At 53.5% G+C, this 17,139-nt stretch overlaps 1 protein-coding gene across 1 annotated transcript in view; it reads right to left on the bottom strand.

Annotated features, from left to right (window-relative positions):
• PDGFRB (platelet derived growth factor receptor beta) overlaps positions 1–5,392 on the bottom strand; it is a 37,380-nt gene extending 31,988 nt beyond the window's left edge. Inside the window, exon 1 of the mRNA XM_006766239.2 lies at positions 4,903–5,392. The gene's annotated coding sequence lies outside the window, so the exon portion shown is untranslated. The remainder of the gene's footprint in view (positions 1–4,902) is intronic.
• Between the last annotated feature and the right edge of the window lie 11,747 nt (positions 5,393–17,139).

Consider the following 17,139-nt stretch of genomic DNA (forward strand, 5'->3'; position numbering starts at 1 on the left):
AAGGCAAGCAGAGTGAAAATTAGCTTCAGGGGAGAATTTTAGTGGCATGGTTCCAGGCTGACATTTATTTACTAATTTGGATAAGGACAATGGCGGCACATTGACCAACGTGTCATATGGCACTTTGTAGATAGAGGTGGTTATACATTTGATGAAAGGGTCATGAGCCAAAGGGACTTTGAGAGGTTGAAATGATAGCCTAGACCAGCCGTGGGCAAACTACGGCCCCAGCCGGTTTGAAATTAATAAAAAAAAAAAAAAAAAAACCGTACTTTTTTATGTAATGATGTTTACTTTGAATTTATATTAGTTCCCACAAACACTCCATCCATGCTTTTGTTCCAGCCCTCCGGTCCAGTTTAAGAACCCATTGTGGCCCTCGAGTCAAAAAGTTTGCCCACCCCTGCTCTAGGGTCACCTTGCTGCTCCCTGGCCCTCCCCCCATTTTACATAAAAGGAAATTATGGCCAGAATGGAGAAGCCACGTAACCAAAGGCTGTGTGGCTCAAAAACTACCCAGGGCGATTCCCACCACTTGTCAGGATGGCCTTGCTCCTCTTCAACCCAAGCTCTGCCCTGTGGCCGTGGCCGGGGAGAGCTGCAGCCTGAGCACTCTGGTAGCAGAGCAAAGGCCATGCCTGCAGCCTGGGCGCTGGGCTCAGTGCTATCGCTGCAATCCTATAACCTGAGGCGCATCCCCCCTCTCTGGGCTTCAGTTTCCCACCCATACAATAAGGAAGTTCAACAGCGGCCACAAACGTCCTTTTCATCTCTGACCTTCAGGAACTGTCTGACCCCCTGGCCCTGCTGCCCCCACCTCCCAAGGGACAGCCCTTCCCATCAGAGGGCGGAGAAGCTGGTGCCTCCAGATGAAAGGTTCCGGGCACCTGAGACATCAAATAGCGCTGATCTGAAGTGAGGCGAAGAGAAGGTATCAATGCAGCTCAAGCAATACACTTTGATTGCTAAGACTCGGGGCGCGGTGCCCAGAAAGCATCTGGGAAATGGGGACGGGCCTGAGACCTGGGCCTGAGGGTTCAGGAAGCCCTTTACCTGAGACTTCTCCTGCCCCCACCTCCCAAGACGTGAGGTAGACCTGACGTCTTAGGAGGGACTTGAGGTGGACTTCTACACTGGAATCCACAAGTGTGTGGGTTCTGCCATCCTCACACCAGAGTGTGTCTCGGCAACCATTCCCTCACCTCTGGACCCCATCGGGTGTCCATCTACCACTAGCCAAAGCCTTACTTCCGCTTGAAATCAGAGCATATGAGGTCACAGCACCACACACACACACACCCTAACAGACGCACCTCCGACCCTCCCTCCTCAGTATCCGGGGGAAATGGGCACGCGGGCTCTGCTCCCTGGGAAACTGAGGGCATTAACAGGCTGCTCTTAACTGTCCGAAAGTTCTCCTAGTTATTGCAGGTAACAGTTTTCCATTAGTGGTCATCGATCCTGACCACTTTCTGTAACATGGAGAAAAAGGGTAAGAAAAAACGCTTCCACCGTGAAGTTAAATATGCATGATCCCGGAGTACACAACAGGGCCGGTGCGGCTGCCAACCTGGGCTGCAGTGGCCCGGAATCCTGGAATTGTTTTAGGGCTGGAAGGAGCTTAGAGATCGTCTCGGTCAACTTCCTTATTTTACTATTGGGAAAACGAAGGCCCAGAGAGGGACTGACTCCCCCACTGGCATCCGAGGTGAGTTTCAGGGTCTGGTGACCACCCCCACGGCTGAGGCACATTCTGAGTTTATGCTGGATCTGTAGCGGGGACCCAAGCCCCACCCAGCCTCTCCTCAGGGCACTGGAGTGAGAAACACCCAGGTGTAAGTCCCAGCTCCACAACTTCCTCGCTGTGGGATTTGGGGCAACTGACTTAACCTCTCTGGGCATGTCCTCATCTGTTACCCAGAGAATGTTTATATCTACTCCTGGAGGTTGATGTAATGATTAAATTAGTTCAGCAAATATTTAAGCACTTACTGAATGCCGGCCTGTTCTGAGCGCTGAGAAAGACGGCAGTGACCTTCGAGGGAATGGATGTAAAACATGATGGAAGGGCTCAGAAAGGGCTGGTCCGTTCTATCCTCCTGTACACACTGCTTTCCAGCCAAGGAGCCTCTGGGGAGGCTCGTGGGGTGCGTGTGGGGGTGGGGGATGGCAGAAAGCAGTGGAGGAAGATCTCCATTCCCAGGTCCACTGACTGCAGGGTCTAAACCATGTGAAAAAAACAAGGGTATGCAGGGGGTGTATTTCAGGGATGTCTGGGGACCCTCTCATTCCTTCCTCTGTCTTTACCAGACTCAGTTGCCTGTCCTGAGCAAAACACCCAGAGTCCCTTCCCTCAGCCGAGAGGCAGCTGGCCTCAGACAGGCTGTGACTGGAAGATGGCGTGAGCCTTTAGAATGCCACTGGTGGCCAGGTCCCTCCCACGGGCATAGCCCTTTGCAGACTGCAGAAGAAATTCATAGCCAAGTTGTTCTGTGCAGGAGGCAGGAGAGCGTGGCCCTTGCCCAGACAATGACATTGGGTCCAGCCCATGAAGTGCAGGGACCGTGCTGACAGTCTTACCTACACTGTTAGCTCATGGAGCTCACACACTACCTTGCTGCTCACTGAGTTGGGGACCGATGCCAGAGGGGCAGAGCACTGGCCCAGGGTCACACAGTCAGCCAGAAGCCGAATGCGCGATGATGCATGGTCAGCGGATGCCCAAACCTGGCGCTGTTTACCCACGGTGCCCACTGCCTTCCAGGTGCGGACGCAGCCCAGAAAGAAGACACGGGCCTGAGGTTGGCCGCACAATGGATCTGAGCTGAGCCAGGGCAAGCGCCAGGTCTCCTGACTCTGAATCCATGGTGCTTCCCGCTGCCCCACATCTGTGGGCAATTACAAGTCTCAGCTCTTCTTCCCACAGAGGAGGGAGGGCTGCCTGAGCACTGCTGAAGCGAGGGTGTTGACCAGATGGCCCTCATTCAGGACCAAGCCAGGGCCAGGTGGGCCTGGGAGCAGGTCAGGCCCGATGCAGAACTTTCTGCTGCTGTTGGCGCTGGAGCCAGGAGAGGCTCTGTGGGAAGAGGGTGACGCTCCCCTCTGACCAGGGTAGCGAGGGGGTTAAGTCTTTGGATTCAGACAGACCGTGGTATCAATACCAACTCTAATGTGTGACCCTGGGCTCGTCACTCAGCTTCTCTCAGCCTTGGCTCCCTTGTCGGCAAAGCAGGGGGAACAATACTGATCCAAAGGCCTGCTCTGTGCCTGGATGGGGTCAGCACTTAATGACAGTGACCGACATGGTCCTCCTGTCCCCGAGTGCTGTGGAGGCCAGGATGGCTATATGACTTCAGACAATGTCGCTAGAGGCCTCTGTGCGCTGTGGGATCACAGATGTGGGCAGGGACACCCCTCCTGGTTTGACATAGACAAACGCAGTCTGGGGGAACTGCACGGTGTTCTGGAAGGCTACCTGAGGGAGGGCAGGAGGCCTAGGATTCCGGTCTCGCACTTGAGAACAGAGGCTCCTCAGCCAGTCCCTCCTCCCTTTCACCAGGACATTTTCTTAGCCCCGTTGCTGACAGGAGGACATGAGGGACAGAACACAAGATGGGGAAGCCCAGGGCCTGAAGGATCTCTGATATGCAAATAGAACACAAAGGGGAAGAAAGGGCCAAGCAACAAGTCACCAGTGAGGAGGGCATGGCGAGCACTTGGAAGACTGGAAGAACCTGGGAAGGCTGCCTGGAGGAGGTGGAGTGGGAAGGCTCCTTGAAGGGAAAGTGCAGGACATGTCCACAGGCAAGATTATGCCAGTTCCTTGGGGGGAATCCTGGGGTCTGACTGGAAGGAGCGGGAACACGAGGACCAAGTTTGCAGTGACAGGGCAGGGAGCTTACTGCGTGCCAACTCTCTGCCACTTACTTGCTGTGTGGTAGTCGTGTTGCTGCTCTGAGCCTCAGTTTCCCCGCACGTAAGGCGGGAGCTGCTGGTTAGCATTGCACGAGATCACACTTATAAAGCACTCCACATAGCCCTGGCCTGCAGTGAGTGTCCATCAGGGGCAGCACGGTCAGGAGGCTGGGCTTTCCACAGGCCCTTTCTACACGAAGACGCACAGCGGAATTGTGATCCAATTTTTGTTTTCGGATAGAGTGGAGAAGCCGTGGAAGGAGGCAGCTGGCCGGGAGGCCTGAGCAGCTGCCTGGGACCAGGGGGAAGGGCCCAGCAGCCGATCCCCCTTCTTCACAGAGGGGCCCCCAGATCTGAGGGCCCGGTCCCTGACCCCCAGCCCCAGCTGCGTGAACATGGCCTGCCAAGCCCCAGCCCCCTCGCCTTCGAACTTTCCCAGCCACTGGGGGTTTGGAAGGATATCTTAGGAATCTGGAAAATTTGCAAATCCACTTAAATCCCCAGAGTTTGCCTGGCGCCCTACTGGCCTAAAGCCAGATAGATTCTTAGGGACAAGGCTTGGGCCAAGGGACAGGGCTATGGCTTTGAGGTCCCCTGTCCCCTTCTAGGTCCCCTTTCCGTGTGCCCTGCTTGCCATCTCCCAATTTCCTTCTCACTCCCCTCCCGGCAGCCCCCACTTCCAACAGGCACTGCTATGCTTTGGAGACCCCCCCACTCAGCATGGCACCGAGAAACTTCTGGGGTTTATTTGATGAGGTCGGGGGGCAGCAGGATGGAGGAGGCCTGGGCCCCTCTCCCGCAGAAGCAGCCTAAGCAGGAGAGAGGAGAAAGCTGGTTCCTCCATCCCTGATGTTGCCCACAGCCTCCAGTCTCCTCCCATCTGGTTTTGTTAAAAATATTTTCCATTTTTGACCTACTTGAGAAGGCACAGGCTGGGGTAAGGGGACAGGACAAGGAGTTGGGGTTGCCCCCTGTATGAGCACTTACCTTGCTGTTGATGCCTTCTGGTGTGGGCAAGGTCCAGGCGCTGGGCTGTCACCCCTTCCAGGAAGTCCTCCTCACTGCCCTCTCCTGTTATCCGAAAGTCTTTGCTGGCCAGAAGCGGGGAAGCCGCTGGGTAGGAGGGCAGAAAGGACCGTTGTGGGCTCTGGGAGCCTCTGGAGAGGGGAGAGAGTCGGGGGATGCGGGGTGAGGAGTGGCCTCACGCCCAAAGCATCCTTTGGGAGGAGCAGGGTAGCCAGGAGGGGCCTCCCTGGGTCTGGCTGTCTGTGTCGCTCCACACAGGCTGCTGCCCTGGGAGGGTGCTGGTCAGAAAGGCCCAGCTCTCTCCTTGTCCTCCTCCTCTCCCAGTCCAAGTTCCTCACTGAGCGATCCTGGGTCCCAGACGGGGGCGGGCGGGGACTGCAGGGCGGCTGGCAGCCCCCAGAGCTCACACCATTGTGGGCTTCCCTGCCCTCCCCACTTAGGGGGAAAGGCTGCAGGGCGGCCTCTGATTGGCCCAGCTGGAGAAGGGAGGGGGGGTGGAGCTGGGAGGGTGGATGCCGCGTGTGTCTGTTTTCAATTTTAGTTTTTTTTCCCTCCTCTCTTTCTTTTCCCCCAAGTTTCTTGTTTTTCTTCCTCTTTTCCCTCTGCTTTCTCCCTCCCGCCGCCTGCTCTCTCAGGATGTGAGGGGATGTTTAGAAATTCCACAGCCCACGCCAGCCGCTGAGTCACTTTTATTAAAGAGTGCCCCAGCTCCACTAGCCTAATGCCTGTCTCGGGTGGCAGCCTCCCCTTGCCATAACACCTGGGGGCGGGTCCTTTCTCTGTGCCTCAGTTTCCCCATCTATAAAGAGAGCTCTGATCACTTACACAGTTGATTCACTCAACATCCATTCATTGAACCAGTATGTTGAACACCTACTATGTGCCAGACACTGTGCTGAGTGCTGGAAATGCAGTAGCCAGTAGGATACAGTCCTTGACCTCAGGGGCGCCCAGGCTGCTGGGCGAGAGACAATGTACAGGCAGGGACTCCAAGGGAGGGCAGGGGGCTGAGAGGGGCATCTAACTGAGGTTGGAGGAAATCAGAGAGGGCTTCTGAGAAGGGGTGACTTGGAAAAGGTGAAAAGACCTTCCAAGATTATCAATCACTTCTCAAAAGAAGAAACCAAGGCCCAGGGGTGAACTGGTGAAGAAAGGGAGAAATACTTGTCTAAGGTCACCAGCATACTTCAGATCTCAAGACATATTTCTTTCTATTATGTCAAAGCTCCTGGAGTTCCAGGGAAGGGTTCTTTCCCCGTTTGATAGACGAGGAAACTGAAGCCCAGAGGAGAGAAATGAGCTTCCCAAGCTCACACCGCACTGGCAGAACTGGAGCAAAATCAGGTCTCGTGAGGGACACGCTGGAACAGACACAGTGACCTGACCCAGCGGAAGAGCCACACTGCAGTGTAGACCAGCTCTCCTGACCTGCCTTCTTTCTAGGTTATCCCTTCCTCTGTCTCTCATTCAGTCACTCAACAGGCATGTCGAGTACCTGTTTATTCCATTTCCATCCTCCTGCCTTCCCCTTCCCCCCATCAGGGCCTCCTCCAGGATCACTTCTCCCAGCCTCACCTCCTCAGATAAGATGACTCTAGTCACAAATGCCTGGCCCTTAGATGCCAAAGGGCATCATTTAACTTTTAAAAAAATATATTTTTATTGATTTCAGAGAGAAAGGGAGAGGGCGAGAGAGATAAAAGCATCAATGATGAGAGAGAATCATTGATCGGCTGCTTCCTGCACATCCCACAATGGGAATCAAACTCGCAACCCAGGCATATGGCCTGACTGGGAATTGAACCGTGGCCTCCTGGTCCTTAGGTTGATGCTCAACCACTGAGCCATGCCGGCCAGCTGGGCACCATTTTACAAGGGCTTAGAGCAGTGATGGCGAACCTTTTGAGCTCGGCGTGTCAGCATGCTGAAAAACCCTAACTTAGCTCTGGTGCCGTGTCACATATAGAAATTTTTTGATATTTGCAACCATAGTAAAACAAAGATTTATAATTTTGATATTTGTTTTATATATTTAAATGCCATTTAACAAAGAAAAATCAACCAAAAAAATGAGTTCGTGCGTCACCTCTGACACGCGAGTCATAGGTTCGCCATCACTGGCTTAGCGAGTTGATCTGAATCACGCCCTACCCCACTACTATACACAAGGACACTGAGTCCGGAGAGGGGAAGAAAGTGTCCCCGGTCACACTAGACAGAGCCTGTTCCTCTGCCTACCCTCGTCCCATCCTGGGACTCACTCGAGCCCTGCTCACGGGGCAGGGGGTTGCTTGAGCTGGGATTTCGTGCCAACTACAGGACAGCGGAAGGGATAACCTAGAAAGAGGGCAGGACAGTCATTGCTTGGTCTTGTCCCAGTGGGGGTTGCCCAGCAGAGCATCTGGGCTGGGCCACACAGGGAGAGGGGTCTCAGACTGACCCCAGGCTGTAGGGTGGGGGCCAAGACAGCCTCCAAGAGAGGGGGCCTGGCCCAGCTTTGTGGCCTCTGGGTCATAGGGGAATACAGGGCACTTTAAAGACCATAGGGTCAGCCCACACAGGGATTTCTTGTGCCCAGAACTCCATCAGTCTTTACAACCCCTCCTGCTGGCATTTGCCTTGGTCAGTCACCTCTGAAGTCTTGGTCCATCTGCTGGGACAGCTTAGCTCAGGGGCAGTAAGGGGTGTTTCAATCCCTAGTCCCCCCCCTCCAAACTAGTCTGGGAGTCAGGAGACCTAGCGGAGGACTTGTCTTGTGGCCTGTACCTTGTCCTCCCTCAGCCTCAGTTTCCCCAACTGTACAGGGGACTCACTGCGCTGGTAGGCCCCTGGGATGCTCTGTCTGCAACTTCCTTGGAGTTGGACTCTGGCTAAAGAGAGGAGGCTCGTGGGTCCCAGGGCAAGGGGACAGCTGGGGACCAGAGATGCAGCAGAGAGGGGAGGGGGTGGCTGGTGGTGCCTCCCCTGGGAAGCTGGCGGCCGCCAGTTTCCGGCCAGCCCAGCCGTCCGGCTGGCCCATCTGGAATCACTTAGCCCCTATTACCATTAACCCTTGGCAGGCATCAGGGCTGTTACACCTCCTCTCAGCTGAGATGGGGTTGGGGGGTGCAGAGTCACACAGAACACCATAGGACGCTCTCTGAGGGCTGGACAGTTGAGGCAGAAGGGTCATGACTGGCAGGGCAGGTTCAGAAACTAGAGATTGAGCTGGGTTCAAATCCCAGCTTCTGCAGTGCCAAGCTGCATGGTCTTAGGCAAGTCATTTAGACTCCTGAGCCTTCGTTTGCTCCTCTGGAAAGTGAAGCAACAGCAGTGCATTTAAAGGGCTTAATACAGTGTCTGGAAGTGTTACGATTGAAATAGTGTGTTTCCCTCATTCTGGCTGCAGCCCATCATTGTGTGCTCTGGGCTGAGCTCCCCTTCACTGGCCTCTGTTTCCTCTGTGCACTCTGAAGGGTGGGCAGTGGGCAGTGCCCATGGGCCATACAACACCGACATTCTGGGGTGGTCAGCATGGCCCCAGCCCCACTGTGAACAGGAGGAGCCATTAGTAGTACCCTGTCTTGGGGGAAGCTGGGCTGAGAGTGGGTGAGCATAGCGTGTGGGGAACACTGCCCGAGGTGCAGTGGGGTGCGAAGCAGAGGGAGAGAGGAGCTCTGAGCTTTGGGGTTCAGTACTTCCCCTCCCCACTGCACGGTGGCATACTCAAGGGAGCTCTGATCTGGGCAATTCCAGCCCAGCTCTGCCTTTTCCTAGCCGTGGGAGCCTGGACAAATGACCTGATCTGAGCTGTCTCAGCCTCAGTGTTTTCAGCTGTCAAATGGGGACACAAGTGCCTCCTTCAGAGTTGTTGAGAGGCCTAAATAACTGATGCACAGAAAGCACTTTATGCAAGGGACAGAGAAAAGCAAGGAAAATCCACACAAGGTGACGGATTCTCAGGTAGCTACTGTCATGGAAGTCCCCCGGAAGCTGGGACAAGCCCTCGTTTTACAGCCGGGATGACTGAGGCCCAATGACTCAAGTGACTGTGTGCGACCAGGACTGGAAATGAGTGTTTTGTCTATACTCTCAGGCCCATGCTCTTCCCTGAAGGAGGGAACCAGGCTGAACTGACCCCCACCTCAATCTTCCCCCAACCCTGTGAGAGCCGGAAGCCACAGTTCTCAGTGGGGCAGGTTTTTTTGGGGGGGGAAGGACAAGGGGTCCGGAAAGGGCGCCTGAGTGGGAGAATTCCCAGGAGGTTGCTCAGCACTCATTCAGGCAGGGCCAGCGGCCACCACATCTGTCTCTCCCACGCTCCCAGCACTGAGCCCCCCACCCCCCACCCCCCACCCCAGGCTCCTCCTGGGCCGAGGAAGCAGCGCACATGTCCCAGGCCTCAGCACAGTCATCTTGAATGGATATCAGGGCCCCATGAGTCCTAAGAGTGAGTCCATTGCACAGGCATGGGAACTGGGGCCCAGTGCACAGAGGGGACTTGGATGAGGTCAGCAGAGAGAGAAAGGGCCTGGAATGCAGGACACCTGACCTCTAGCTCAGTGTGCTCCCCACTGCACACCCTGAGCAGGAAGATCCTTATCCCTGCAGCTGGGGAGCCAGGTGCGGCATGCAGGGGGAACTGCCCTATCCCTCCTGGACACTAAGCATGGTGGCTGTCTAGTTGAGCGCCGGGACCAATGGGGACTTCAGGCCACATTCCTGCCCTAGACACCTAGGACTGCTCTTGTTGGGCCAGACTGTAGCCATCAAGGCCTGACAGGGTCCCAGGATATAAGAGCTTCAAGACCCTGCCACCAAGCTAGCGTGGCTCAGTGGTTGAGTGTCGACTTATGAACCAGGAGGTCATGGTTTGATTCCCAGTCAGGGTACATGTCCAGGTTACAGGCTCAATCCCCAGTGGGAGGCATGCAGGAGGCAGCCGATCAATAATTCTCTCTCATCATTGATATTTCTCTTTCTCCCTTCCTCTCTGAAATCAATAAAAATATACTTAATAATAATAAAAAAAGACCCTGCCTCCCTCAGCCTCTCCAGCTAGCCTCAGCCCCAGTGCCCCAGGGAACAAGGGTGTGTCCTGTGTGCCCTACTCAGGTGTCTCAAGGTCATCAGAACAGCAGGATCCTCAGAGGCCACAAAGCTCCCCCCATCGGACACACTGGGTCCCAGAGAGGGCCAGAACCCGCTCCAATGGCACACAGCAAGTCTAGAATGGGGCCTCTGACTCTGACTCCAAGGCCATCCTATTCTCTCACCATTTCTCATGCAACCAAAGTTAATTGAGCACCTACTGTGTGCCCTGTCTTCCTAGAGCTCACAGGCTAACACCAAGGAAGCCACAAATTAATAATATCCAATTGTGATGTGTGCTGAAAGAGAGAGAATAATGGGTTGGATAGGTGAGGGTTCTTGTTTAGACAGATTAAGGCCTCCCTGGGGAAGAAGTATTTCAACGGAGACCGGGGGTCAAGAGGACACACATAATGCAGGGCCGGGAACCGTGTTCTTGGTAGAGGAAACATGTGCAAAAGTGTAGAGGCCAGGAAGAGCTTGGAGTCCTTGAACAGAAAGAAAAGAATGGCTGAGACCCCGAGAGAGGACATGGTGGGCTATAGGCTAGAGAGGTAGTCAGGGGCCAGGTGTCAGGACCTTTGGGCCCCAGAGGAGTCTGACTTTAATCCTGAAGGTCAGGAGGGGCCACTGCAGGATTTTAAACAGGAGACCAATGAGATCAGGTCACGGAAGTGCACTTGCTAATGGAGGCAAGAGGCGAGGGGGTGGGGCTAGTAGGGACGCGGTTGAAGTCCAGCAGGGGCTGGCTGCTTGCCCCCAACCATCTGAGAGGCTGCAGGAAAGCACCTGACAGGGAGTTGGGACTCCTGGGCCCCAGTCCATGCTGCCCACTGACTCACCTTGGAACCTTCCTTTCCTCCCCTGACTTCTCTAACTCCTCTGAACAGAGGGTCAGACACAGTGCTCCTTCGAATAAGGACATTCTGTCCCCTCTGCTCCCTCTGTGGCAGTGTTCTCGGGGGCTGCCTCCATCCTCCAGGGCACTGTTTCCCCACAGGGAGTGGAAGGAGAATCAGCAAGGCTGGGACCATGATTGAGACCAGGCAGCCAGCGAGTCTCCAGTAGTACCTGGCAGTGACAGCAGATGGCGCCGCAGCCTCTGGAGGGGCAGGAAGAGAAAAGGAAAGGTACTTCCAGGGGAAGGGAGGGGCTACAAAGACACCTGACAGAAGCCTCGCATCTGCCCCCTGAAGGTGAACAAGGTGGGAATTACCACCCCTGCTTGCACCTCAGGCACAGCTGAGAAGGGAGATTTCCTTGCCCAAGGTCACGGAATGAGGTGGAGGCGTGGTTGGGACTAGCCCGCAGTCCAGGTGGGCCTAATGCTGGCCCTGGTGCCGACCAGCTACTCTTTAGGAAACCACTTCCAACAGAAAGCTGAGCCCAGAACCTTTTCTCTCCCAGGGCCATAAACCTGATTTAAAAACCAAGTTATCACCAAGATCTTTATGAGGCCATCCTCTCTGCACCCCACCCAGGAGGCCCTGGTGGTGGGGTGTGTGGGAGCAGCCCAGAGGGAGGACTTCCAGAGGGAAGAGGGGCCCACCCGGGGAGCCAGCGGGAAGGAGAGGTCCAATAAACAGCCGCTCCCTGAGATAAGGGGCTGTCAGAGCGGAAGAGGCTGCGCCAGCGAGAGAGACGTGGTGGACGGAGGGGGGTGGTGCTTCCCCACCCACACGTGGTCACAGCGCCATCGCTGGACCACCGTCTAAACCACCCAGTGCCTAGTGGCCACCTGGGAACACTGAGGCCCTGGGAAGTAAGGGCAAGTCAGAGAGTAGGACCTGCGATTTCAGCCACCCAGCCTGGGACTTTCAAACAAGGTCTCAGTGTCCTTGGGAAGAAGCTGGGGGTGTCACATCAGGGCTGGCACGGGTCCCTGATGGGGGCTGGTCCACCCAGAGGTGGTCATAAGGGATTCCTGAGGGTCTTTTGCACGATGAAGCCAGAGAAAGAAGAAGAACCAGCTATTTGTTTAAGCAAAACCCTGAGATGGGGGTGGGGGTGTTGTGAGGCACACACCGGCTCACTATCCTCCCAGGTTGGCCCAGCTGGAGAGCAAAGAACTTCCACGCCGGCAGGCGCTGCCTTGCTGGGTGGCCTCAGGCAGGTGACTTCACTTCTCTGAGCTGCAGGTGTTTCATCTGCAAAATAGAGATAACAATCCAACTATACCCCATGGAGGATGAACTGAGATAATACAGGTCCCCACCCCCATTGGAAAGTAAAACGTTCCCATGAAACATTTCTTAAGCAGAAGTAGCGTAAAGCAGAGAAGCAATTACCTTAGGACTATCTTACTAACGGATGCACAAAATAGATTGGGATGAAGCACAGGTACTTAAGACACAGATCAAAGTTGTGATGGCTTGATGCTGAAATGCTGAGCGTCGCTCCTGGGGAAGGAGCTTGGCGAGGCCACCCTCCCTGCTCAGGGTACACACTGCCCCTCTAAGGGCTCATGGCAAAACAAATGCTGAAAGCTACTTGATTCTTCGCCTTTTTCATAAAAGCGCAAATCCTCTATCTGTCCCTTAGCAAAACCAGGTACTAATGTAGGTCTTTCCTAAAAGCAAAGTGGTATAAAGTGAACTTTCAAAAAGTGAGGGAGACCTGTACATGCAGACTACTTGGCATGGTGCCTCGCACTTACTGATGCTTAATAAATAGTCATTCTATTGTTATTATTACCCAGCACAGGTAAAGGGTCCAACTCTGCAATCTCAGAGATGCCGTGGAGGGGCACTGTGCTGGGGGTCAGAATACCTGGGTCTGTTTCCAATACAGCACTGACTTGCTGTGGGGACATAGGAAAACCCACCTTCGTGTAAGCTTCTGGGCCTTCATGTTGCTGTGAAGTGAGCGGGTTGGCTCTCTGAGGGTCTTCCATGGTCAGGATGCTCTGGATCCAGGCCGCCCCTGCTCTGCCACCCTAGATGGATTGGAGGATCTGCAGGGCTGGGCTGAGGACCCCTCAGGTAATCTGGGCATTGAGAACGGCCAGTGAGGTCAGGAAACCCAGCTTCTGTACCCAGCCCTGCACCTGTGTGACCTTGGCCAGGCACCTGGACCTCTCTGTGCTTCCTTTCATCACCCAGCAAATGGAACAAATTTGCTCCATCCTTCCAGAAAGCTGGGGGTGGGGAGGCTCACCCTAGGGGTGTGTGTAGGATAGGAGGGAAGTCCAGCCTTCACTCTGAGAGAGGACAGCACTGAGGGGACCACGGAGCAACTGGGGTGCCTCCCCTAGACCTCAGGGCTCCCTGGCTCTGCACTCTCCCTGATCAGGGAACTAGACCCTGCTTTGCTGAGAAGTCCCCCATTTCTCAGCCACTTTCCAAGTCCTGGACACCATCTTCCTCACTCCTGAGTCCTGCCCAGTGTCCATGCTGCTCTCTGCCCTCTCAGCCCTCCTCTGGCTCATTCGCCACACACCAGCCACAGCCATCGTCCCACTCTCACCCTTGATAACATCCTTCATCATGCCTGGTCTGCTGGGCCTTGCTCCACCCCTCTCCAGACTCATCTCCTGTCCCTTATCTCCTGCCCCCATCACTAAAACCAAACTGGTGTTTCAGTTCCAGGGGACCATGTGTCCCCTTGGGCCTCAACACTGTTCCTCTGCCCACAATGTCTTTCCCTCCTCCCAGGGCCTTGACTCACATGTCACTTTCTCTTGCAAGACTGTCCTATCTCCTCCAATTGGGCCAAATCTGTGGATTCCTGGCCCTCACCAAGATGTAATTTTACCTTTATTTGTGATCATTTGATTCATCTCTGCATCTCCCCTTCCCATTCTGTAAGCACCCTGAGGCAGGGCCTCATCTTATACCTAGCAGTGTCAGCACAAAGGAGGAGTGTTAATACATAGTTGTCAAATGAATGAGCACAAATGAATACCTATGCCTTTTCCCAACCTTTAAGCCTTCCATTTAGATCTGATTTAGCATATTCTTGGAGTCAGAGGGCACTAACCTTCCCACCCCACCTCCCACCCGCTAGGAGAGGCAGCTTTTCTGCAGCATCCCTGACCAGGGACTTCCAGCAGTCACTTACATACGTCTTGTGATGGTGAGCTCACTCTCTTTTTCATGACAACCCATTTCCTGATGGATGGCCCTTTAAAGAGCACTTTATTATGGGTGGGTTGAAATCTATGTCTGTGCCTGCAGCTTTCTCTCCTTTCTTCCTTCCTTTCTTTCTTCCTTCCTTCCTTCCTTCCTTCCTTCCTTCCTTCCTTCCTTTCTTCTTTCTTTCTTTCTTTCTTTCTTTCTTTCTTTCTTTCTTTCTTTCTTTCTTTCTTTCTTTCCTTCCTTCCTTCTTTCTTAGGTCCCAGTTCTGCCCCATCCCATTCCCCACACTCAGACCTTCAAGTCCCACTCCAGGCTTTCTCTTCCTCCAGCCGGAGCAGTCCCAGTTACCTCAGATCAGAGAGGAAAGCCCAGTCCTCCTTTCTCTGTACCTTTCCAGTTTCTCACTGACCCTGTGAAAGATTTTACATGACTTCGGAGTAAAATGTTACCAACACATCCAATTCCTGACACAGGAAGGGGGCCTTCCCTGCTGAGGCAGCCATGTCTGCATCCATGTCAGTCACAACCCAGGCAGTCTCTGCTCCCCTCTCCAAGAGCAACCTTCGTTTTAGCACATAAAATTAGGCACAGCCTCTTTCCTTTCTAGACCTCAGTGTTTCCACCTGTATAATGGGAAGAGTTCCTCTGAGCAGGAAAGGGAGCCTGGGCCTGCTGTCCCTGCTCTGTGTCCATCAGAGCCCCAGAAGAACAAGATCCTGACTGGGGCCAGCTTCATGGGTGGGTCACCTGTGCAGTCATACAGGGCCCCGTGTTTAGAAGGGCCCTGTGCTTGGTTGAACTCTCTGCTGTTGCCACCTTGAAATTCTTAATAATTTTCTTTCTTTGTTGTAAATAATACTTTTTTCTTTATTGATTAAGGTATTACATATGTGTCCTATCCCCCCATTGCCTCCCCGCCCACACTCATGCCCTCACCGCCCTGGTGTCTGTGTCCATTGGTTAGGCTTATATGCCTGCATACAAGTCCTTTGGTTGATCTCTCCCCCTTAATAAGATTTTTTTTTTGTACTTCCATATAAATTTTTGTGATATTTGTTGTAGTTCTCTGAATTATGTCATTGGACATTTGAACGTTGTTAATTCTTCCTATCTTTGAACACCATATATGCTTTTATTAATTTGTATCTTCTTCAACTTCTTCCTGTCTTCCTTCCTATCTTTCACTTTCTTCCACTTCTTTCTTTCTTTCTTTCTTTCTTTCTTTCTTTCTTTCTTTCTTTCTTTCTTTCTTTCTTTCTTTCCTTCCTTCCTTCTTTCTTAGGTCCCAGTTCTGCCCCATCCCATTCCCCACACTCAGACCTTCAAGTCCCACTCCAGGCTTTCTCTTCCTCCAGCCGGAGCAGTCCCAGTTACCTCAGATCAGAGAGGAAAGCCCAGTCCTCCTTTCTCTGTACCTTTCCAGTTTCTCACTGACCCTGTGAAAGATTTTACATGACTTCGGAGTAAAATGTTACCAACACATCCAATTCCTGACACAGGAAGGGGGCCTTCCCTGCTGAGGCAGCCATGTCTGCATCCATGTCAGTCACAACCCAGGCAGTCTCTGCTCCCCTCTCCAAGAGCAACCTTCGTTTTAGCACATAAAATTAGGCACAGCCTCTTTCCTTTCTAGACCTCAGTGTTTCCACCTGTATAATGGGAAGAGTTCCTCTGAGCAGGAAAGGGAGCCTGGGCCTGCTGTCCCTGCTCTGTGTCCATCAGAGCCCCAGAAGAACAAGATCCTGACTGGGGCCAGCTTCATGGGTGGGTCACCTGTGCAGTCATACAGGGCCCCGTGTTTAGAAGGGCCCTGTGCTTGGTTGAACTCTCTGCTGTTGCCACCTTGAAATTCTTAATAATTTTCTTTCTTTGTTGTAAATAATACTTTTTTCTTTATTGATTAAGGTATTACATATGTGTCCTATCCCCCCATTGCCTCCCCGCCCACACTCATGCCCTCACCGCCCTGGTGTCTGTGTCCATTGGTTAGGCTTATATGCCTGCATACAAGTCCTTTGGTTGATCTCTCCCCCTTAATAATTTTTGAATGTGGGACCTCACATTGTCACTTTTCACTGGGCCCCGTCAATGGTGTCCTGATCCTGACACGTTTGTCTAGCCCTGAGATATGCCCACCTGCCCGGGGCCCATGTGGTGACTCAGGGGAGAGACAGGCTGCATAGATAAGACTCTGTCTCATTCTGTCTACTTCTGGGGGCCACATGTCCCTGCACATTTGGGGGCCCCAAGAATTGTCAGAGGTCAAACCCCATAGGGGGCTTCTGAGCAGCTCCTTGGCTCTGACCCTCCTTCCGCAGCCTTTCCAACCCAAAGCCCTGCCCTTCAGGAGTTCTTCCTCCGATCCCTCAGCCTTGCTCCCCACTCCCAGCTCACTCATGGCCCCTCAACTGCCCACCCGTCCTACTCCACTTGGGTTTTGGTGAAATGCTTGCCAGTCTGGGAGTGGTGGGTGCTAGATAATACCCAGGAGTTTGTGTTAATTTTATTAGATGTGACAATGGCAAATTATGTAAGAAAATGCCCATGTGTTGCAGGCTGAAGTATGTGGGGGTAAAATGACAGGCTGTTTAAAATTTGTTTTAAAATACGTTAGCAAAAAAAGAAGGGGAGGAGATGAAAGGCGTCTTGATAATGGCTGAAGCTGGGTGATGGGTATCTAGCGGTTCACTACACCATTCTACATTCGCGTAATCTCATTAAAACAAAGGGGGCAGGGGACCGCCAAGAGAACTGTGAGAAGTTCCTTAGAACGTCCCTCCCCAAGATGCCCCTACCCCACCTCTTGAAAGAACTTGTGTATGTGCATATGTGCATTTTCCCGGCAAAAACATCCACAGCTTTCATCGGAGACTCAGAAGGGTCGTGACCCCTACCCCCAAAAGATGAAGAATTCCACTACCTTCCAGACAGGAGCCCCGTTTGAAGTCAGGTTGCGCCCTCCCCTCGGGCTGGTCACTGCGGAGTGTGCCCGGAGCCTGGAGTCCCGGTGCAGCCCCGGATCCCTGTCCTCCTCCTCGGGGAGATGGAGGTG

Source organism: Myotis davidii, unplaced genomic scaffold (assembly GCF_000327345.1).
Source record: "Myotis davidii unplaced genomic scaffold, ASM32734v1 scaffold18, whole genome shotgun sequence".
NCBI lineage: Eukaryota > Metazoa > Chordata > Mammalia > Chiroptera > Vespertilionidae > Myotis > Myotis davidii.